The sequence below is a fragment of the Oryx dammah genome, unplaced genomic scaffold (genome assembly GCF_014754425.2).
Source record: "Oryx dammah isolate SB20612 unplaced genomic scaffold, SCBI_Odam_1.1 HiC_scaffold_19, whole genome shotgun sequence".
NCBI lineage: Eukaryota > Metazoa > Chordata > Mammalia > Artiodactyla > Bovidae > Oryx > Oryx dammah.
Window position 1 is genome coordinate 82,410,194 of NW_024070203.1, and position 22,192 is coordinate 82,432,385.

The following is a 22,192-nucleotide window of genomic DNA, read 5'->3' on the forward strand; positions in this document are numbered from 1 at the left end:
CCTAATTTCAAAGTGGTATATTGAAATAAAGCTTCTCAACTGAAAAAAACTTAGAGCAAATTCTGTGCTACATTTCTTGTGTTTGGTAGTGAAAATAAATTCCATCCTCTCCTTTTTCTGTAACCTCATCTTCTTACTATTTACGATGCCCAAAGATAAAAGTGAGAGGGCAAGAGCTCACAGAAAGATGGCATTCCTCTGAAAATGTGTCTTTGGGTTACACAAATTTGCTCTGCTGATCTGATGGTACTACAGTGTCTCTTAGGGAAAGTGCAGAATGTTTTTCTGTCTAGAGCAGTTTGAACAGGAGCTGAAATAAATGGATGTCCTCTGGAAGAATGGCGAGGCTCAGATATTGTGTACACACCTGTCCTTTAACTGCTTGTTAGACACAGTCCTTTGGCTCACCAGTGACTTTAGGTAAATCTGCCTTCTTTTTCAGTCACCTGTTGTGGGATATTCTGAGAAAGTGACTTGGTTATCTTAGAGTTCCTAATGGTAAAGGAGGGATCTTTTGGATAAAGCTGGACCCTGTATTAAAATTAGAAAGAGAACTTTGAAGAGTTGACATAACGCTTTTTTACAGCCAGAGACCATTGAAGAAAAGGATACTCGGGAGGGAAAAGAAGATCTAAAAATGAAACATGGACTCTGACCACAGTAAGGCAGTTCAGGAACACATCTGCCCTTTGTTGGGGCATGGCCTCTCTATGACAAGGCTGTTGCTCCCCAGAAGTTAATTAGTGCCATTTGCCTCTGTGTATGGACTTATGATTTTAACCTTGGTTCAGCACCTGCCCATTTGCCTTCTGGTCTCTGACATTAGTCAAAGCTTGTTGAACACTCATCTGCCTGTTTTTTCATCTGTAGACCTTGCTTTTGCCTGGTCTGGCCTCTTTTCTCTCTGCCTTGTGTTGTAGAGAACCAACTTTTAGATCACATACTGTACAAAGTTTTAAGATAAATAAAAAGATAGCAGCTCTTACTTTTTCAGAGTTTACAGTAAAAGAGAAAGAGCCACATGTAGGTACTAAATTAGAGATAGAATGCAAAGAGCTATGGGAAAACGAAGGAGGACTTTATCCCTGATATTTGCATAGCAAACTATACATTTAGGGGCTTCCCTGGTAGCTCAGATGGTAAAAAATCTGCCTGAAATGCAGGAGACCTGGGTTTGGTCCCTGGGTCAGGAAGATCCCCTGGAGGAGGGCATGGCAATTCACTCCAGTATTCTTGTTTGGGGAATTCCATGGACAGAGCTTGGGGTGGCAAAGTCAGACACGACTGAGCAACTTTCACTTGCTTCACTCACTATATTCTCAAGTAGCATCTTGCTTAATCTCTTCATTTTCTTGTGATGCACGCAGTATTTTCTCTCATTGGAAGTTGAGGAGATGAAGGATTAGGAGTCAAAGAAGAAACAATGTGGAAGAGTAAACAATTGGAAGAGTAAAGAAGGATTAGGAGTCAAAGAAGAAACAATGGAAGAGTAAAAAGCCCTAAGTGAATCCAAGATAGAAAAATAAGTCCCCTAAAACCAAAAAAGAGAGCACAGATAGTCTCATTGCCAGAGGATTTAATGTTAAGATGATAGAGGGAAAAAGAAATTACTGTAGCTCTGTTTAACTTCCATATTCTCTGAAAATGAAAAAAAAATCCATCAGCTGTTAACATTTCCTGAAAAGACACTAAGAAGACACCGTTGATAAAACAAAGCAGTAAGGAAGACGACTGCTGTAGAGGAAAGAGGGCAGAAATAGGGGTATTTATGAGGTTTTTAGGAATCATTCTTTCAACAGCAGGGCCTGATTGATACTGGGCAAAACTCATGATGTAATTGTTCAGGATGGATGGCCAGGTGGATTTTAAAGGGTAAACAATTGTGCAGTGAGTCTGCTTGGGAAGCCTATTGTCTGGGCAAGGAGTGACTAACTCCTGATGAGTGTAGTACACTTGTTCACTGTTTGGAGAAATGGATTTTCAGAATGTTCTTGAGACAAAAAGCAACACAACTTCATTTTCTTAGAAAACATCCTGACAGAATTTTCATAGAATAATAAAGTCATATTAATGCAGACGGGTAAGGCCACTGCCTTGCAGATGGCTTCCATTTCTGGTACAAACAGGAAAGGTCAAAGATACTATTAAGAATATACAGAAGTTAAGCTAAACAAGAAAAATAAAATGAAAAATCTGCATTTAAAAGAAATTCAACTTCTTGATAATGCAGAGGAATTATATAGACTTTTTTTTGTAGATATGTAAACTTACAGATATTCAGATATCTTCCCAAACTTGCTGCCAGTAGTACAAGAGAAATCAAAATGTGAGGCAGATGGCAGAATGCCAGATACGAAAAGTTTCCTGGATTTTGAGAAAGCCACACAGCATGGCCTGGTAAGGCTGATCTTGAGCCCATATAAGATTCTAGATTGCACAGAGAAATGCCTGATTTGGATGGATCACGAGGCATCGAGAATTCCTTGGTGAGCAAGGAAGACTTAATCTTTTCCCACAAATCCAGTTGATTCCTTCTTGAAAATAAATTCAGAATCTGACACTGTTTTTAAAAACTCATGTACTTTCTGTTACTCTGGCTCAAGGCAATGCTTCTTGTCTAGATCACAGCACCAGTCCCCTCCCTAACTAGCATTCTTGCTTTTGCCCTTGTCCCCCATTCTCATCACAGATTTCAGAGTGATCCTTTTAAATACTTTTGTCACTCAGTCATGTCTGACTCTTTGGGACCCCATGATCTGTAGCCTGCCAAGCTCCTCTGTCTGTTCCAATCCTCTGGGATTTCCCAGGCAAGAATACTGGAGTGGGTAGCCATTCTCTTCTCCAGGGAATCTTCCTGATTCATGGATCAAACCTGGGTCTCCTGCATTGCAGGCAGATTCTTTACCATCTGAGCTACTAGTTCAGTTCAGTTCATTTCAGTCACTCAGTTGTGTCCGACTCTTTGCGACCCCATGAAGCGCAGCATGCCAGGCCTACCTGTCCATCACTAACTCCCAGAGTTTACTAAACTCATGTCCATTAAGTAAGTGATACCATCTAACCATCTCATCCTCTGTCATGCCCTTCTCTTCCTGCCTTCAATCTTTCCCAACTCAGGGTCTGTTCAAATGAGTCAGCTCTTCGGATCAGGTAGCCAAAATATTGGTGTTTCAGCTTCAACATCAGCCCTTCCAATGAACACCCAGGACTGATCTCCTTTAGGATGGACTGGTTGCATCTCCTTGCAGTCCAAGGGACTCTCAAGAGTCTTCTCCAACACCAGCTCAGTTCAGTCACTCAGTCATGTCTGACTCTTTGCGACCCCATGAATTGCAGCACGCCAGGCCTCTCTGTCCATTACCAACTCCAGGAGTTCACTCAAACTCACATCCATCGAGTCAGTGATGCCATCCAGCCATCTCATCCTCTGTTGTCCCCTTCTCCTCCTGCTCCCAATCCCTCCCAGCATCAGAGTCTTTTTCAATGAGTCAACTCTTGGCATGAGGTGGCCAAAGTACTGGAGTTTCAGCTTTAGCATCATTCCTTCCAAAGAAATCCCAGGGCTGATCTCCTTCAGAATGGACTGGTTGGATCTCTTTGCAGTCCAAGGGACTCTCAAGAGTCTTCTCCAACACCACAGTTCAAAAGCATCAATTCTTCAGGGCTCAGCTTTCTTCATAGTCCAACTCTCACATCCATACATGACCACTGGAAAAACTATAGCCTTGACTAGATGGAGCTTTGTTGGCAAAGTAAAGTCTCTGCTTTTGAATATGCTATCTAGGTTGGTCATAACCCTCCTTCCAAGGAGTAAGCATCTTTTAATTTCATGGCTGCAGTCACCATCTGCAGTGATTTTGGAGCCCCCCCAAATAAAGTCTGACACTATTTCCACTGTTCCAACACCAGGGAAGCCCTTAAGTATTTTCTGAGAAATCTCAAATTAGATTCTATCACTCAACTGTTCAGTATCTTCCAAAGGTGCCATCTCAGAGAAAAATCTGAAATCCTTACATTGACCTATAAGGTTCTCCAACAGAGTCTATGCAGTCGGGTTCCCTGATACCCCACTGACCTCATTTTCTGTTGCTTTCTCTCCTGCTGGCTCCCTCCAGCCATACTGATATCTTGGTGCTTCTGTGAATGTCAAGCAATACCTTACCCCAGGACCTTGGTACTTGATGTCTTTGTGCCTAGGACACTTTTCCCTCACTTCCTTCAGTTCAGCTCAGTTGCTCAGTTGTGTCCGACTCTTTGCAACCCCATGGACTTCAGATTACTTCCTTCAGATCTCTGTTAAAATATCACTTTATAAATGAATCTTTCCTTTCTTAGTAAATAGAGTGGTATTCCCTATTCTTCCTGCTATTAGAGTCAAATTGTAAGGGCCTTGTTAATATCTTACTTTGACTTTTATACCAGTTGAAATGAGGAGCCCTTGTAGGATTTGGAAAAGAGGAATGACATACTAACTTATGCTTTAGTTGGAACCCCTAAGGCTGCTGTGTTAAAAATAACTTGTAAGGGGTAGGAATCATTGTAGAAAGAGAGAGTGCATTTAAGAGACTATTGTGATAATCCAAGCTATAGATGACGGTAGCTCAGATCAGGATAACAGTAGTGGGAAGTGATTGGAATTTGGATATATTTTAAGGTAAACCCAACAAGATTTTGTGATGGATCTGATGTAGTATATGAGAGGGAGAGGGGAGTTAATGATAATTTCAAGAACTCTGACCTCAGAAACTTTTAAGTATAAAGATGCTTTGCATTGAGATATGGAGGACTGTGGAGGGAAAAGATCAGGAATTTTGAGATGTCTATTAGATACCCAAATGGTGATGTTGTCTAGAAGATAGTTATACAAATCTGGAGTCTTTGAGAGAGGTAGGGCTTTTAGATATATATATTAATATTTGAATGTCACTGGCATATATATGGTGTCTTAGCCTCAGTTTCCCAGAGAACAGAATCTGATGATAGTGAAATTGGAGGGAAGGGGAAGAGCACTACCTTTGATAGAGTGACTGAGGACAATGACATAAACTAATCAGAACCAGATGGGTCCACAATGGTGGAGAAGTCAACTTCTGCTGGACCTTGCGCCTCAGTACATACAGACTATGACACACCAGCAAGCTGAATGACCTGCATGACCCCCCAGGCACCATGACAGTTCCAAGGCCGACCAGAAAGGTCAAAAAGTGGGTCGTGGCTCAGTTTCTGGAAATCCCTACGTTTTCCACCAAAAAGCTGGAATACTCTTCCCACTCATTCGTCTATGAAATTACCAAATCCTATAAAAACTGGCAAGCCCATACCCTGGGGCCACTGTTGCCTTCAGAGATGGCCCTTGCTCTTTTCTGTGGAGTGTGTTTCTTTCTAGATAAATCCATTTCTTACCTATCACTTTGTCTCTCACTGATTTCTTTCTGCAATGAGATATCAAGAACCTGAGCTTCATTAAGTCCCGAGACCAGGTGTGTAATCTCAGTTTAAAGACCATGCATTCTCCCATTCTAAAGGCTGTCTTTTCACCTTGTTTATAGTTTCCTTTGTTGTGCAGAAGCTTTTGATTTTAATTAGGTCCCATTTGTTTATTTTTGCTTTTATTTCCAATATTCTGGGAGGTGGGTCATAGAGGATCCTGCTGTGATTTATATTGGAGAGTGTTTTGCCTATGTTCTCCTCTAGGAGTTTTATAGTTTCTGATCTTACATTTAGATCTTTAATCCATTTTGAGTTTATTTTTGTGTATGGTGTTAGAAAGTGTTCTAGTTTCATTCTTTTACAAGTGGTTCACCAGTTTCCCCAGCACCACTTGTTAAAGAGATTGTCTTTAATCCATTGTATATTTTTACCTCCTTTGTCAAAGATAAGGTGTCCATAGATGTGTGGATTTATCTCTGGGCTTTCTATTTTGTTCCATTGATCTATATTTCTGTCTTTGTGCCAGTACCATACTGTCTTGATGACTCTGGCTTTGTAGAACAGCCTGAAGTCAGGCAAGTTGATTCCTCCAGTTCCATTCTTCTTTCTCAAGATTGCTTCAGAATGGGAGAAAATAATAGCAAATGAAGCAACTGACAAACAACAATCTCAAAAATATACAAGCAACTCCTGCAGCTCAATTCCAGAAAAATAAATGACCCCATCAAAAAATGGGCCAAAGAACTAAATAGACATTTCTCCAAAGAAGACATACAGATGGCTAACAAACACATGAAAAGATGCTCAACATCACTCATTGTCAGAGAAATGCAAATCAAAACCACAATAAGGTACCATTTCATGTCAGTCAGAATGGCTGCAATCCAAAAGTCTACAAGCAATAAATGCTGGAGAGGATGTGGAGAAAAGGGAACCCTCTTACACTGTTGGTGGGAATGCAAACTAGTACAGCTACTATGGAGAACAGTGTGGAGATTCCTTAAAAAACTGGAAATAGAACTGCCTTATGACCTAGCAATCCCACTGCTGGGCATACACACCGAGGAAACCAGAGTTGAAAGAGACACATGTACCCCAATGTTCATTGCCGCACTGTTTATAATAGCCAGGACATGGAAACAACCTAGATGTCCATCAGCAGATGAATGGTTAAGAAAGCTGTGGTACATATACACAATGGAGTATTACTCAGCCATTAAAAAGAATACACTTGAATCAGTTCTAATGAGGTGGATGAAACTGGAGCCGATTATACAGAGTGAAGTAAGCCAGAAAGAAAAACACCAATACGGTATACTAACGCATATATATGGAATTTAGAAAGATGGTACCAATAACCTTATATGCAAGATAGCAAAAGAGACACAGATGTATAGAACAGTCTGTTGGACTCGGTGGGAGAGGGAGAGGGTGGGATGATTTGGGAGAATGGCATTGAAACATGTATCACATCATATATGAAATGAATCGCTAGTCCAGGTTTGATGCATGATACTGGATGCTTGGGACTGATGCACTGGGATGACCCAGAGGGATGGTACCGGGAAGGAGAAGGGAGAGGGGTTCAGGATGGGGAACACCTGTACACCCATGGTGGATTCATGTTGATGTTGGCAAAACCAATACAATATTGTAAAGTAATTAACCTCCAATTAAAGTAAATAAATTTATATTAAAAAAAAAATAAAGACCATGCGTTCAAGTCCCAATTTGAGATACAGAGTTTCACTAGTAGGAGGTATTATTACAGAGAATAAAAATAAGGGCCAAGTGGAGTGACATGGGGAAGAGTAAGAGCTAAAATGAAGTATGTTATCAAGCTAGTTGCCTAGAAATGAGGCTGACTGCTTGATCTCCTGACTGTCTTGCAGGAAGTTATGTAAAGTACATTTTAGGGCAGTTTGCTTGGGGGCTGTTTCAGTTGGCATGGACTGCCATAACAAAATACCATAGACTGGGTGGCATAAACAAGAGAAATTTATTTTCTCATACTGCATCAGAGTGCCAACATGGATGGGATTCTGATGAAATTTCTTTGGATATCATCTTGTTGTGCCCTTACATGGAAGAGGGAAACCTTTGGCACCTCTTCCTCTTCTTATAAGGGAACTAGTCCTATGGGACTAAAGGTCTTTCTGACCTTATTTAACCTTAATTACCTTCTTACAGAAGAACTTAAAGAAGTTCTTCTTACAGAAGAACTAAAGAGCTTCTTGATGAAAGTGAAAAAGGAGAGTGAAAAAGTTGGCTTAAAACTCAACATTCAGAAAACTAAGCTCATGGCATCGAGCCCCATCACTTCACAGCAAATAGATGGGGAAACAACAGAAACAATGAGAGACTTGATTTTTTGGACTCCAGAATCACTGCAGAGGGTGACTGCAACCATGAAATTAAAAGACACTTGCTCCTTGGAAGAAAAGCTATGACCAAGCTAGTTCAGTTCAGTTCAGTCGCTGAGTCACATCTGACTCTTTGGACCCCATGAATCGCAGCATGCCAGGCCTCCCTGTCCTTCACCAACTCTTGGAGTTCACTCAGACTCAAATCCATAAAGTCAGTGATGCCATCCAGCCATCTCATCCTCTGTCGTCCCCTTCTCCTCCTGCCTCCAATCCCTCCCAGCATCAGAGTCTTTTCCAATAAGTCAACTCTTCGCATGAGGTGGCCAAAGTACTGGAGTTTCAGCTTTAGCATCATTCCTTCCAAAGAAATCCCAGGGCTGCTCTCCTTCAGAATGGACTGGTTGGATCTCCTTGCAGTCCAAGGGACTCTCAAGAGTCTTCTCCAACACCACAGTTCAAAAGCATCAATTCTTCGGCGCTCAGCCTTCTTCACAGTCTAACTCTCACATCCATACATGACCACTGGAAAAACCATAGCCTTGACTAGGCGGACCTTAGTCGGCAAAGTAATGTCTCTGCTTTTGAATATGCTATCTAGATTGGTCATAACTTTTCTTCCAAGGAGTAAGTGTCTTTTAATTTCATGGCTGCAGTCACCATCTGCAGTGATTTTGGAGTCCCCCCCAAAGTAAAGTCTGACACTGTTTCCACTGTTTCCCCATCTATTTCCCATGAAGTGATGGGACCAGATGCCATGATCTTCATTTTCTGAATGTTGAGGTTTAAGCCAACTTTTTCACTCTCTTCTTTCACTTTCATCAAGAGGCTTTTTAGTTCCTCTTCACTTTCTGCCATAAGGGTGGTGTCATCTGCATATCTGAGGTTATTGATATTTCTCCCAGCAATCTTGATTCCAGCTTGTGTTTCTTCCAGTCCAGTGTTTCTCATGATGTACTCTGCATATAAGTTAAATAAGCAGGGTGACAATATACAGCCTTGGCGTACTCCTTTTCCTATTTGGAACCAGTCTGTTTTTCTGTGTCCAGTTCTAACTGTTGCTTCCTGACCTGCATACAGATTTCTCAAAAGGCAGGTCAGCAGAGATATTATTTTACCAACAAAGGTCCATCTATTCAAAGCTGTGTTTTTTTCCGGTGGTCATGTATGGATATGAGAGTTGGACTATAAAGAAAGCTGAGTTCTGAAGAATTGATGCTTTTGAACTGTGGTGTTGGAAAAGACTCTTGAGAGTCCCTTGGACTGCAAGGAGATCCAACCTGTCCACCCTAAAGGAAATAAATCCTGAATATTTATTGGAAGGACTGATGCTGAAGCTGGAACTCCAATACTTTGGCCATGTGATACAAAGAACCGACTCATTGGAAAAGATCTTGATTCTGGGAAAGACTGAAGATGGGAGGAGAAAGAGACAACAGAGGATGAGATGGTTGGATGGTATCACTGACTCGATGGAAATGAGTTTGAGTAGGCTCTGGGAGTTGGTGATGGACAGGGAAGCCTGCTGTGCTGCAGTCTATGGAGTCGCAAAGAGTCAGATATGACTGAGTGACTGAACTGAACTGAATTGAACCTTCTTACAGGCTCTATCTCCAAATATGGTCACATTGAGTGAGAATGTCAACATAAATGAGTTTCAGGGGAAGACAGTTCAGTCCATAGCATTCTGCCCTGTCTCCCACCCCATCATGCCCTTCTTACATGCATAATAAATTAATTTTATCTCAACAGCCCCAAAGTTTTAATTCATTCCTGCATCAGCTCTGAAGTCCAAAGTCTCATCTACATATCCAAATCAGATCTTCAAGTCTGACTCCAAATTCTACAGCAGAGCCAGAAGTTAGGATTTATCCACAAGCTCCAATTTCTCTTTGTCCATAGTTTAACCCCTGGGCTATGGTTTTTCATGTATGGATGTGAAAGTTGGACTGTGAAGAAAGCTGAGCGCCAAAGAATTGGTGCTTTTGAACTGTGGTGTTGGAGAAGACTCTTGAGAGTCCCTTGGACTGCAAGGAGATCCAACCAGTCCATTCTGAAGGAGATCAGCCCTGGAATTTCTTTGGAAGGAATGATGCTAAAGCTGAAACTCCAGTACTTTGGCCACCTCATGCAAAGAGTTGACTCATTGGAAAAGACTCTGATGCTGGGAGGGAATGGGGGCAGGAGGAGAAGGGGACGACAGAGGATGAGATGGCTGGATGGCATCACTGACTTTATGGATGTGAGTCTGAGTGAACTCCGGGAGTTGGTGATGGACAGGGAGGCCTGGCATGCTGGAATTCATGGGGTTGTAAAGAGTTAGACACGACTGAGTGACTGAACTGAACTGAACTGATATACTCTTCTCAATTTCCTGATTATGCATTCCTAGATATCTATTAAAGAACAATATTGTACAGGAACCTGGAATGTTAAGGTCCATTAATCAAGGTAAACTGGAATTGGCCAAACAGGAGATGGCAAGAATCAACATCGACATTTTAGGAATCAGTGGACTAAAATGGATGGGAATGGGCGAATTTAATTCAGATGACCATTGTGTCTACTACTGTGGGCAACAATCTCTTAGAGGAAATGGAGTAGCCCTCATAGTTAACAAAAGAGTTCAAAATGCATTGCTTGGGTGCAATCTGAAAAGTGACAGAATGGTCTTGGTTTGTTTCCAAGGCAAACCATTCAATATCACAGTAATCCAAGTCTATGCACCAACCACTAACACTGAAGAAGTTGAAGTTGGATGGTCTATGAAGACCTACAAAACCTTCTAGAACTAATACCAAAAAAAAAAAAAAAAGAGAGAGAGAGAGAGAGATTTTCTTTTCATCATAAGGGACTGGAATACAAAAGTAGAAAGTCAAGAGATACCTGGAGTCTCAGGCAAGTTTGGCCTTGGAGTACAAAATGAAGCAGGGCAAAGACTAACAGAGTTTTGCCAAGATAACACACTGGTCATAGCAAGCACCCTCTTCCAACAACACAAGAGAAGACTCTACATATGGGCATCACCAGATGGTCAATACTGAAATCAGATTAATTACATTCTTTGTAGCCGAAGGTGGAGAAACTCTACACAGTCAGCAAAAACAAGACTGGAGCTGACTGTGGCTTAGACCATGAACTCTCTACTGCAAAATTCAGACTAAAATCAACAAAGTAGAGAAAACCACTAGGTCATTTATGTATGACCTAAACTGAATTTCTTACAGTTATATAGTGGAAGTGACAAATAGATCCAAGGGATTAGATCTGGTAGACAGGGTGCCTGGTGAACTATGGACAGAGGTTCATAACATTGTACAGAAGGCAGCAGCCAAAACCATCCCCAAGAAAAAGAAATTTAAAAAAGCAAAATGGTTGCCTGAGGAAGTCTTACAAATAGTTGAGAAAGGACGAGAAGCAAAAGGCAAATGAAAAAGGGAAAGATATATCCCTCTGAATGCAGAGCTCCGAAGAAGATCAAGGAGAGATAACAAAGCCTTTTTAAGTGTACAATGCAAAGAAACAGAGGGAAACAACAGAATGGGAAAGATTAGAGATCTCTTCAATAAAATGAGAGACACCAAGGGAATATTTTATGCAAAGATGGGCACAATAAAGGACAGAAGAGGTATGGACCTAACAGAAGCAGAAAAGATTAAGAAGAGGTGGCAAGAATACACAAAAGGACTATACAAGAAAAAGATCTTAATGACCAGTATAACCACAATGATGTGATCACTCATCTAGAACCAGACATCCTGGAATGTGAAGTCAAGTGGGCCTTAGGAAGTATCACTATGAACAAAACTAGTAGAGGTGATGGAATTCCAGCTGAACTATTTTAATCCTAAAAGATGATGCTTTTAAAGTGTTGCACTCAATATACCAGCAAGTTTGGAAAACTCAGCAGTGGGCTACAGGACTGGAAAAGGTCAGTTTTCATTTTAGTCCCAAAGAAAGGCAAAGCCAAAATGTTCAAACTACTGCACAATTGCACACATTTCACATGATATCAAGTTCATGCTCAAAATCCTCCAAGCTAGGCTTCAAGAGCATGTGAACTGAGAATTTCTAGATGTTAAAGCTGGATTTAGAAAAGGCAGAGGAACCAGAGATCAAATTGCCAGCATCCATTGTATCATAGAGAAAGCAAGGAAATTCCAGAAAAACTTCTACTTCTGCTTCATTAACACTGCTAGATCCTTTGACTGTATGGATCACAACAAACTGTGGAAAATTCTTAGAGATGGGAATACCAGACCACCTTATCTGCCTCCTGAGAAACCTGTATGCAGGTCAAGAAGCAGCAGTTAGAACTGGACATGGAATAATGAACTGGTTCCAAATTGGGAAAGGTTGTATATTGTCATCCTTATTTAACAGACATGCAGAGTACATCATGGAAAATGCTGGGCTGGATGAAGCACAAGCTGGAATCAAGATCGCTGGTAGAAATATCAATAATCTCATATATGCAGATGATACCACCCTTACAACAGAAAGCAAAGAGGAACTAAACAACCTCTTGAAGAAGGTGAAAGAAGAGAGTGAAAAAAAACTGACTTAAAATTCAACATACAAAAAATTAAGATCATGGCATCTGGTCCCATCACTTCATGGCAAATAGATGGGGAAACAATGAAAACAGTTGCCGACTATTTTCTTGGGGTCCAAATCACTGCAGCCATGAAATTAAAAAACACTTGCTTCTTGGAAGAAAAGCTATAAGAAACCTAGACAGCATATTAAAAATCAGAAACATTACTTTGCCCATGAAGATCCACATAATTAAAGCTATGGTTTTTCTAGTAGTCATGAGTGGATGTGAGATTCGGACCATAAAGAAGGTTGAACCTTGAAGACTTGATGCTTTTGAACTGTGGTGTTGGAGAAGACTCTTTAAAGTCCCTTGAAGAGGTCAAACCAATTAACCCTAAGGAAAATTAGTCCTGAGTATTCATTAGAAGGACTGATGCTGAAACTGAAGCTCCAGTACTTTGGCCACCTGATGCAAAGAGCCAATTCATTGGAAAAGACCCTGATACTGGGGAAGATTGAAGGCAGGAGGAGAAGGGGATGAGAGAGGATGAGATGATTGGGGGCATCACTGACTCAATGGACATGAGTTTGAGCAAGCCCCTGGAGTTAGTGATGGACAGGGAAGCCTGGCTTGCTGCAGTCCATGGAGTCACAAAGAGTTGGACATGACTGAACAGCTGAACAAAAACAACAAATATGCCTACTAGGGCCTGCCAGCATCTAGAAGAAAGCCCTGGCTATGAAGTGAGAGGCCCATGTGTGGTATGAGACAAAGCTCTGCAGGCTGGACCAGCATGAAGTTGTCTGGAGCCCATGTGGGCTTGGTGGGTGCAGTGGTGGCTGAAACAGAGGACTGTAAGCCACCAGGATCAGAAATGACATGTAATAGGGCAGAATTAGTTAGGAGAGACACTGTTCTTTGTTTTTCCCATCTCTTAGCCAACTTAAAAGTCCTGTGTTTAAAAATGTTTCTGAATATTTGTTTATGAGGCTGAAGTTTAATGTGGAAAAAGCACTTTATTCCAAAATTAGAAATGAAAGTTAGAATTGTAAATTGATATGTTAGGAAATGCACTGACCAATATTTATCTCAGTGAAGAGTTGTTGTTGTTGTCACTCAGTCACGTCCAACTCTTTGTGACCCCGTGGACTGCAGCATGCCAGGCTTCCCTGTCCATCACTAACTCCAGGGGCTTGCTCAAACTCATGTCCATTGAGTCAGTGATGCCATCCAACCATCTCATCCTCTGTCACCCACCCTTTCCTCCAGAGCTCAGTCTTTCCCAGCATCAAGGTCTTTTCCAATGAATTGACCCTTCACATCAGGTGGCCAAAGTATTGGAGCTTCAGCTTAAGCATCAGTTCTTCCAAGGAATATTCAGGGTTGATTTTATTTAGGATTAATTGGTTTGATCTCTTTGCAGTCCAAGGGACTCTCAAGAATCTTCTCTAGCACCATAATTCGAAAGCATCAGTTCTTCAACAATCAGCCTTCTTTATGGTCCAAATATCACACCCCTACATAACTACAGGAAAAGCCATAGCTTTGAATATATGGACCTTTGTTGGCAAAGCAATGTCTCTGCTTTCCAATATGCTGTCTAGGTTTGTTACCTTTTTTCTTCCAAGGAGCAAGTGTCTTAATTTCATGACTGCAGTCACCATCAGCAGTGATTTTGGAGCCCAAGAAAATAAAATCTGTCACTGTTCCCACTTTCCCCCTTCCATTCACCGTGAAGTGATGGGACCAGATGCCATGATCTTAGTTTTTTGAATGTTGAGTTTCAAACCAACTTTTTCAGGCTCCTCTTTCATCCTTATCAAGAGGTTCTTTAGTTCCCCTTCACTTTCTACCATTAGAGTGGTATCATCTCTCTATCTGAGGTTTCTGATATTTCTCCCAGCAACCTTGTGCTTCATCCAGCTTGTGCTTCATCCAGCTCAGCATTTCAGATGAGATACTCTGCATACAAGTTAAATAAACACAGTGACAATATGCAACCTTGATGTACTCCTTTCCCAATTTGGAACCAGTCCATTGTTCCCCATGTCTGGTTCTAACTGTTGCTTCTTGACCTGCATAAAGGTTTCTCAAGAGGCAGGTAAGGTGGTCTGTTATTCCCATCTCTTTAAGAATTTTCCAGTTTGTTGTGATCCACACAGTCAAAGGCTTTAGCATAGTCAATGACGCAGAGGTAGAGGTTTTCCTGTAATTTCCTTACTTTTGCTAATCTAATGGATGTTGGCAATTTGATCTCTGGTTCCTCTACCTTTTCTAAATCCAGTTTATATATCTGGAAGTTTTTGGTACACATACTGCTTCCCTGGTGGCTCAGAGGTTAAAGCGTCTGCCTGGAATGTGGGAGACCCGGGTTTGATCCCTGGGTCAGGAAGATCCCCTGGAGAAGGAAATGGCAACCCACTCCAGTACTCTTGCCTGGAGAATCCATGGAGGGAGGAGCCTGGTAGGCTACAGTCCATGGGGTCGCAAAGAGTCGGACACGACAGAGTGACTTCACTTCACTTCATTGCTAAAGACTAGCTTGAAGGATTTGGACCACTACCTTGCTAGCATGTGAAAGGAACATAATTGAATAGTAGTTTGAATATTCTTTGCCATTGCTCTTCTTTGGGATTAGAATAAAAACTGACCTTTTCCAGTCCTGTGGCCACTGCTGAGTTTTCCCAATTTGCTGACATATTAAGTGGAGCACTTTCACAGCATCAGCTTTTAGGGTTTGAAATAGCTCAGCTGGAATTCCATCACCTCCACTAACTTTGGTCATGGTAATGCTTCTTAAGGTCCTCTTGACTTCACACCCCAGGATGTCAGCAATAGGTGAGTGACTACTCTGGGTCCCCTCCTCTGACCGACCTTGTTAATCAGTCAGTGCCCTCTCTTTCCTCATTGTGAACTTCTCTCCCACTGCTACTTTGTCCTTATCTTTTAGAAATGTTGAAGTCTTGGCCATCTTATAAAGACTCCCCCTACACCTAAAAATCCCCCTACATCTGATGACAAACTGTTGCTATCATCAATGTCTTTCATCTCATCCATAGCCAATACTGAGAGTTAGCTCTACTTGTGGTTTATGTTTTTCTATCACTTTTATCCCCCTCCAGTCTTGATTCTACACCACCTCTCCACAAAACCTCTTTCTCTCAACTCAACAGTGATTTATTCTTTACCAAAACTGACTCATACTTCTCAGTTTTCATATTCTGCAACTTCTCTGAAGTTCCTTTCAACAGCTCTTCCCCTTCCTAGCCTCCATGATGGCATTTGTTCCAGTTTCCTTCCTCCCTCGCTTTCCTTTTGTCTTTTTCCAGTTCCTAAATGTATTTATTCTATAGGACTGAATTCCCTATTAGCATGAATAGTGATCCCCACAGTCCTTGCCGCGGCCGGAGCCCACAGGCTTGTTGCCTACAGACTTGAGCTGTCTTGTCTGTTTAACCTCAATGAGCTGCACAAATATATATGTGGCCTCACATGAAAAAAGCTGGAAAGAATTGCCTTGGGATTCCATCTTCAGCCCTCCTCATCTTGTATTCTAGGTAATTTTAGCAATCTCATTCACTCAACTATTCCTTATATGGAAATGAATTCTGAATACATATTTTCGGCTATCGTTCCTCTGTTGAATTCTGTGTCAATACAGTCTAACCAAATGCCTCTTCCTGAATGATCTGCAAGCTTAATATGCTAAATATTAACCCTTTTAGCTCCAGTTCTGGTCTTCTCAGTGGATGATATCACCAACAATCTGCAATTGTGGAAACGATTCCTATGTCACTTCATTGCTCTCCCGTGTAATCAAATATTCTTGATTTTGGCTTTATTCTGTCCTGTCTAGTCTTCTCTTGTCATCATTCTGGTGCTATTCCAATTCAAGTGTTTATAATTCTTTACCTGACATACTGTGGTAGGTTGTTCCTTCTTGCAAGAGGACCAGGTATCCCTGCCTTGATGAATTCAGACAACATGGTCTATGATTTGCTCTGGCTGAAGAAGTGTGAAAGGAAGTTACTCAGAGTTAGTCCCACCCTGTAAGGTGTGAGGGCACAATCCACCAGGCTGAGCATTCTGCTTAAAACTTCTGAGGCCAGCTATAGATTTAGAGGGAAGAGTTCACGAAGACCACCCTCACTTCTAACACTGAGTGCAAGTTTAGGGTTTTCTCAAATCACTCTCAGTTTTCATATTTGCTCAAAAGACCCACAGAACTCCCGGAAAGCTACTATATTCTTGGTTATAGTTTATTATAGGAAAAATATATGGATGAGAAATCGGTGAAAAGAAGCCACGTGTAGAGCAGAGTTTCTGAGAGTTCCTTTCTGCTCAGACACGTCACCCTCCCAGCAACAGTGTGAGCCACATGTATACAGTATTGCCCACCAGGGAAGTTCCCCTGAGCTTTGAGTTCAGAGTTTTTATTGAGGCTCTATTACATGGGCATGATTTATTAATTGCCCAGGTGATTGACTCACAGCAACCATCCTAAGTCACGTGGTTAGTTTTTCTGGCATGACCACCCCCACCTGAAGATTATCAGGTGCTGCTGACCACTCTTTAAGATTCATATAGCCAGTTCTTGTCCTAAATGAAGACACTCCTGTGAGGTGGGACATAGATGGTCTCCCAGAAGCTGAGGGCAAAGGTAAGAAGGCTCTTTGGGCAAAGCCAGATTCTTTACTACATAGAAGTGAAGTGGGTCCCCTCTGAACAGCAGCTTTAAACACCAGGATGGGATTCGCTACATCTCTCTCCCCTCTGCCATCTGGCTGGCAATATCTCAGATGAATTAACTTGGTCCTGGAATTGGGAGAGGGTGCAGAGCTGAGTTGTAGCTGACTCAGCATGACTCTGTAACATGAGGAAGAAACCTTCAGCCTTTGTAAGCCCTTGAGATTTTGAGATTGTTCGTGTTTACCGTACAACTTCTAGGACAGGATCAGCTCATGGATGAAGTATTTGGCATCTGCCTTTGCTGTTTAGATTTGCTCGACCTGTCGGAGCTCTTTGTGGAAACCAGTGTCTCCACTCTCCAGTGGTAAGCAGACCAAGAACCTTACATCCCCACCAGATCTGACCAGATCTCTGCTTACGTGGTTCCGGCTTCTCCTCTGGCCATAGGTTGCTTGAGTCAGTGGCAGTTAGGATCCACTTTTCAGGAAGGAGGAGAGAAGCCTTGCCATATTCTCCAACCCAGCTCTCAAAACGGTAAATCAAGAGGAGCGTGGATGCATATACACTAACATATGTAAATGGATAGCCAATGGGAATTTGCTGTGTGATTCCAGGAACTCAAACTGGGGCTCTGTAACAACCTAGAGGAGTGGGAATGGCGGGAGGTGGGAGGGAGATTCCAGAGGGAGGGGACATATGTGAAACCCATGGTTATTCATGCTGATGTATGACAGAAATCAAGCCAATGTTGTAAACGAATCATCAATCAATTAAAAATAAAAAAATCAAGGATTCTGATTCCTCTTTGGTTGCTCACGTCTGCTCTCACATGGTTAAGAACCCAGAAAGGGAGAGATGATTGCCTACCAACCTCAAACCCCAACGCTGCGCCCAAGGAAGACCAAATCTGCTGACCTTAGTACTTGCTGGTGAGCAGGACAAGAGCAGAGGAACTGAGAGTTCACGTAGATCTCACTGTCAATCCATTTTGAATGGAAAAGGGACAAAAATCTGCTTGCTATTAAGGCCAACAGGAAGGAGCTAGTGGGGTGTTCCAGGAAAGAATAAATACTTTGGCTTCATCATTTTGGTCATTTTCTAGGATGGATTCAGTTAATGGATGAGGCAGTTGGCATTTTCAGTGAGGCCGAGGCTGTCGTGAGCACAGACAGGGAAGCCAGAAAGCGGCTGATGGGCTGGCCACAGCACAGCTTGTCAAGAGGGCAAGAGAGCCTCTGAGAGCGCTGGAGTGCTGGGTGGCCCTGAAGAGGAAGCCAAGAGTCTATATTTGATCTAGGGGGTAAAAGGACAAAGTGGTTGAAGTGATTCACAGAAGAATTAATTTCCAGGGAAACAGGATACTTAGCAAATTGTCTCTTTTCCTGAATTGACAGATATGATAGGAACTATAGTAATACATCTCAAAGGATGAGCAGTTTATTCCCAGGGGTACTTTATTTACTGAAAAATAAATCTCACTGAGAACCCAGCTGGAAATAGCTTTTCATTTACTATGCTCCCTGCCTGCCTTGCCTTTAATAGAAAACAAGCCAAGAATGTTCTCAAATAAAACCGAAGACCATACGGCCACTAGTGAGTTCCAGAGGAACATTTATAACAATAACTGTAGACAGAAGATCATTCTTTTGGGGATCTTGGTTCCCAGGCCTCCTTGATGAAGGGGAAGAGAAAACCATTGGGCAATGCTGGGCTTGATGTTCCCTATAAAGTTCAAAGGTAGTCCCTGGGGACTTAAGGGCAGAGGAAATGTGGGCAGAAGGAAAATATCCAAGAGAAGGAGCTCTTTTAAAGGGTAGGAGGGCCTTACAGGAAGTATGCTGAGCAATTTAATGAAGTCTTGAATAGCTATAATTTTTTTCTCTACGTTTTCTTTTTTTCCTTCCTTCTTTGGCACAAAATTCCCTCCTGTTTCTGTCTCCACAACCTTAGCAGCCCCAGTAATTATCCCTGGGCAGAGACCAAAAACAGAACTGCCTCTAGGAACACGTGGGACTTCTTTGCAAAACCAGCAGAGGAATGACAGTGGCGAAGCCAGGATAATCATAAGGAAGTAACCACATAGGTAGGGGAACTGTCTTCTTTTCACATGGTGATCTTCGTGTACTTAGCATGGTGCAGAATGTAGGCTTGCCTTCCTTTTCTATGGACAGATGGCGACAGTAGCTGTTGAGATGGTTGTGGTGGGTTTGAAGCCACTGAATGGATCCTATATTTCAAGATATCCCCTTTCCAGCCCTCAGAATCTGAAAGATGCTTTTCTTGCTACTAAAATGATTTTTTGAGTGTCTGCTAAAGACATGCAGCCTGAAGCCAAGCTGTAGGGCTATGGCCTTTTCTGGAGGGAGTGAATGCAAGTGTAGAGTATGATATGGGCAGAGGTACTTCCTTCTCCTCTTTGGCATCGCTTTTGTGAGGACAGCAACCCTGGGGAAGTGGAGCATAGGGTGAGCAGGTTTTTATGGGCAAACCAAGGTCTGGAATACGGATGAACTCCTGTTAGAAGGATGGTGGAAGGTTCTGGTCAAGCACAGGGCAGCAGGAGGACGATGTGTGTGCATGTTGGGAATACAGAGAGGGGATGGAGAGTGAGACATGAAAAGACCAGTTTATGAGACAAATATTTTTAATTTTTGGCAATGCCACTCACTTCTTGATCATATCATCTTAATTTATGAGGTTTTCTCTAGTGGTGCCTCTAGGAGGAACACACACATGCACACACGTATATGTCATTGTTCAGCAACTCAGTCATGTCTGACTCTATGCAGCCCCATGAACCGCAGCAGGCCAGGCTTCCCTGTCCATCACCAACTCCCAAAGCCTACTCAAACTCATGTCCATCTCATCCTCTGTCGTCCCCTTCTCCTCCTGCCTTCAATCTTTCCCAGCATCAGGGTCTTTTCTAATGAGTTGGCTCTTCACATCAGGTGGCCAAAGTATTCAGCTTCAGCATCAGTCCTTTCAATGAATATTCAGGATTGACTGGTTTGATCTCCTTGCACTCCAAGAGACTCCCAAGAGTCTTCTCTAGCACCGCAGTTCAAAAGCACCAATTATTCTATGAGAGTTCTGACAAAACGTGGTCATTGGAGAAGGAAATGGCAAACCACTTCAGCATTCTTGCCTTGAGAATCCCATGAGCAGTATGAAAATGCAAAAGATATGACATATATATATATATATACACATATGTATATACATGTATAAAAATATATGGACATGACTTTGAGCAAACTCTGGGAGATAGTGAAAACCTGGGAAGCCTGGTGTCCTTTAGTTCGTGGGGTCACAAAGAGTCAGACCTGACTTAGCTACTGAGCAACAACAACAATAAATATATAATATGTATTATCAACCAGTCCATTCTGAAGGAGATCAGCCCTGGGATTTCTTTGGAAGGAATGATGCTAAAGCTGAAGCTCCAGTACTTTGGCTACCTCATGAGAAGAGTTGACTCATTGGAAAAGACCCTGATGCTGGGAGGGATTGGGGGTAGGAGGAGAAGGGGACGACAGAGGATGAGATGGCTGGATGGCATCACTGACTTGATGGACGTGAGTCTGAGTGAACTCCGGCAGGTGGTGATGGACAGGGAGGCCTGGCGTGCTGCGATTCATGGGATCGCAGAGTCGGACATGACTGAGCAACTGAACTGAACTGAACTGATATATAATTTATACTAACCAGTAGGCTTTATTTTTAGAGAAATTTAAAATTTTTCAGAAAACTTGAGTATGTAGTACAGAGATTCACACCCATCACACAGAGTTCCTCCATTATTATCTTGTATTTGTGAGGTTTGTATGTTAGAATTAGTAAACCTGATATAAACCCATTATTGACTAAAGTCCATAATTTATATTGCTTCACTCTTTGTTTTGTAAGTTCAGTGGGTTTTGTCATGTATCCATCATATATCATACAGAATAATTTCACTGCCTCAAAAATCCTTGTGCTTCACCTCCTAGTCTTCCCTCTCTCAAGATTCATCCTTTAATTGAATATTGTAAGAGTCAATTAAATGTATGTGTGTGTGATACATGAACATGTAAGTATATGTGTGTGTGTATATACACAAACATGCAAACTTGTGTTTAAGAGACACAGTTTCCTTCTGGCTGATTTGAAATGATCTCTAATGAAATAAGAAGCTGCATATATACATATATGCTCTACCTTGAGTCTAAGGTGTTTTCTTTGACGGGACAGTATTGTAATCTATCATTAACTCCATTGGAAGGTCACACTTATCACCTAGACACCATTACTGTGATCCTCAAGATGTTCTTGTAAAGGCTGGGTGCCATGGCAACCAGTGTTATATATTAGGATCCAGTGTGCTGAACTCCTCTTAATAAATCAGGCATAACTGGCATCTATGCACTATAATTAATTAAAAGTTGTTCAAGTGGAATAATTTTATATTGTGCAGTACCATGTCATTAAATTTGCTGGTCCTGATCTTCCTTCAATGTTGGGTTTTTGTTTTGCTTAAGAAAAACCTCATATTTTACTACAAGTGCTTTAAAAATAGATAGTTATAATAACATATTTTGAAATAACTCAAAACATTGTTTATGTATTTATATATATATATGTATATGTATATATATAAATACATGGGCTTCTATATATATGGGCTTCCCTAGTAGCTCAATAGTAAAGAATCCACTCACCAATGTAGGAGAGCTGGGTTTGATCCCTGGGTGGGGAAGATCCCCTGGAGAAGGAAATGGCAACCCACTCCAGTATTCTTGCCTGGGAAGTTCCATGGACAGAGGTAACTGGCAGGCTATAGCTCATGGGGTCGCAAATGAGTCAGACATGACTTAGTGACTAAACAGCAAACAACAACAGCAACAACAAATGTATATGTGTGTGTGTGGGGGGGTTTAAATCCTGGTGGGTTTAGTTCAGAAGCGAGTGAGTTGCAAGCTGTCATTTTTGTCTCCAGTGACCTCTGGGTGGTCAGTCATGGTGTTAGTTATCCCTGTGGGCAAATAGCTCATGGACTGAGTGCGTGTGCCAGAAATGATTCACCCGCCACTATGCTCTCATCTCGGAGAAGATAAGGAGTGGTTGGCTACAAACCTGGAGAGGGGCCCTGAAGAACCAGTTGTTCAAGCCCTAAAGGCATGGCAGAATTTAG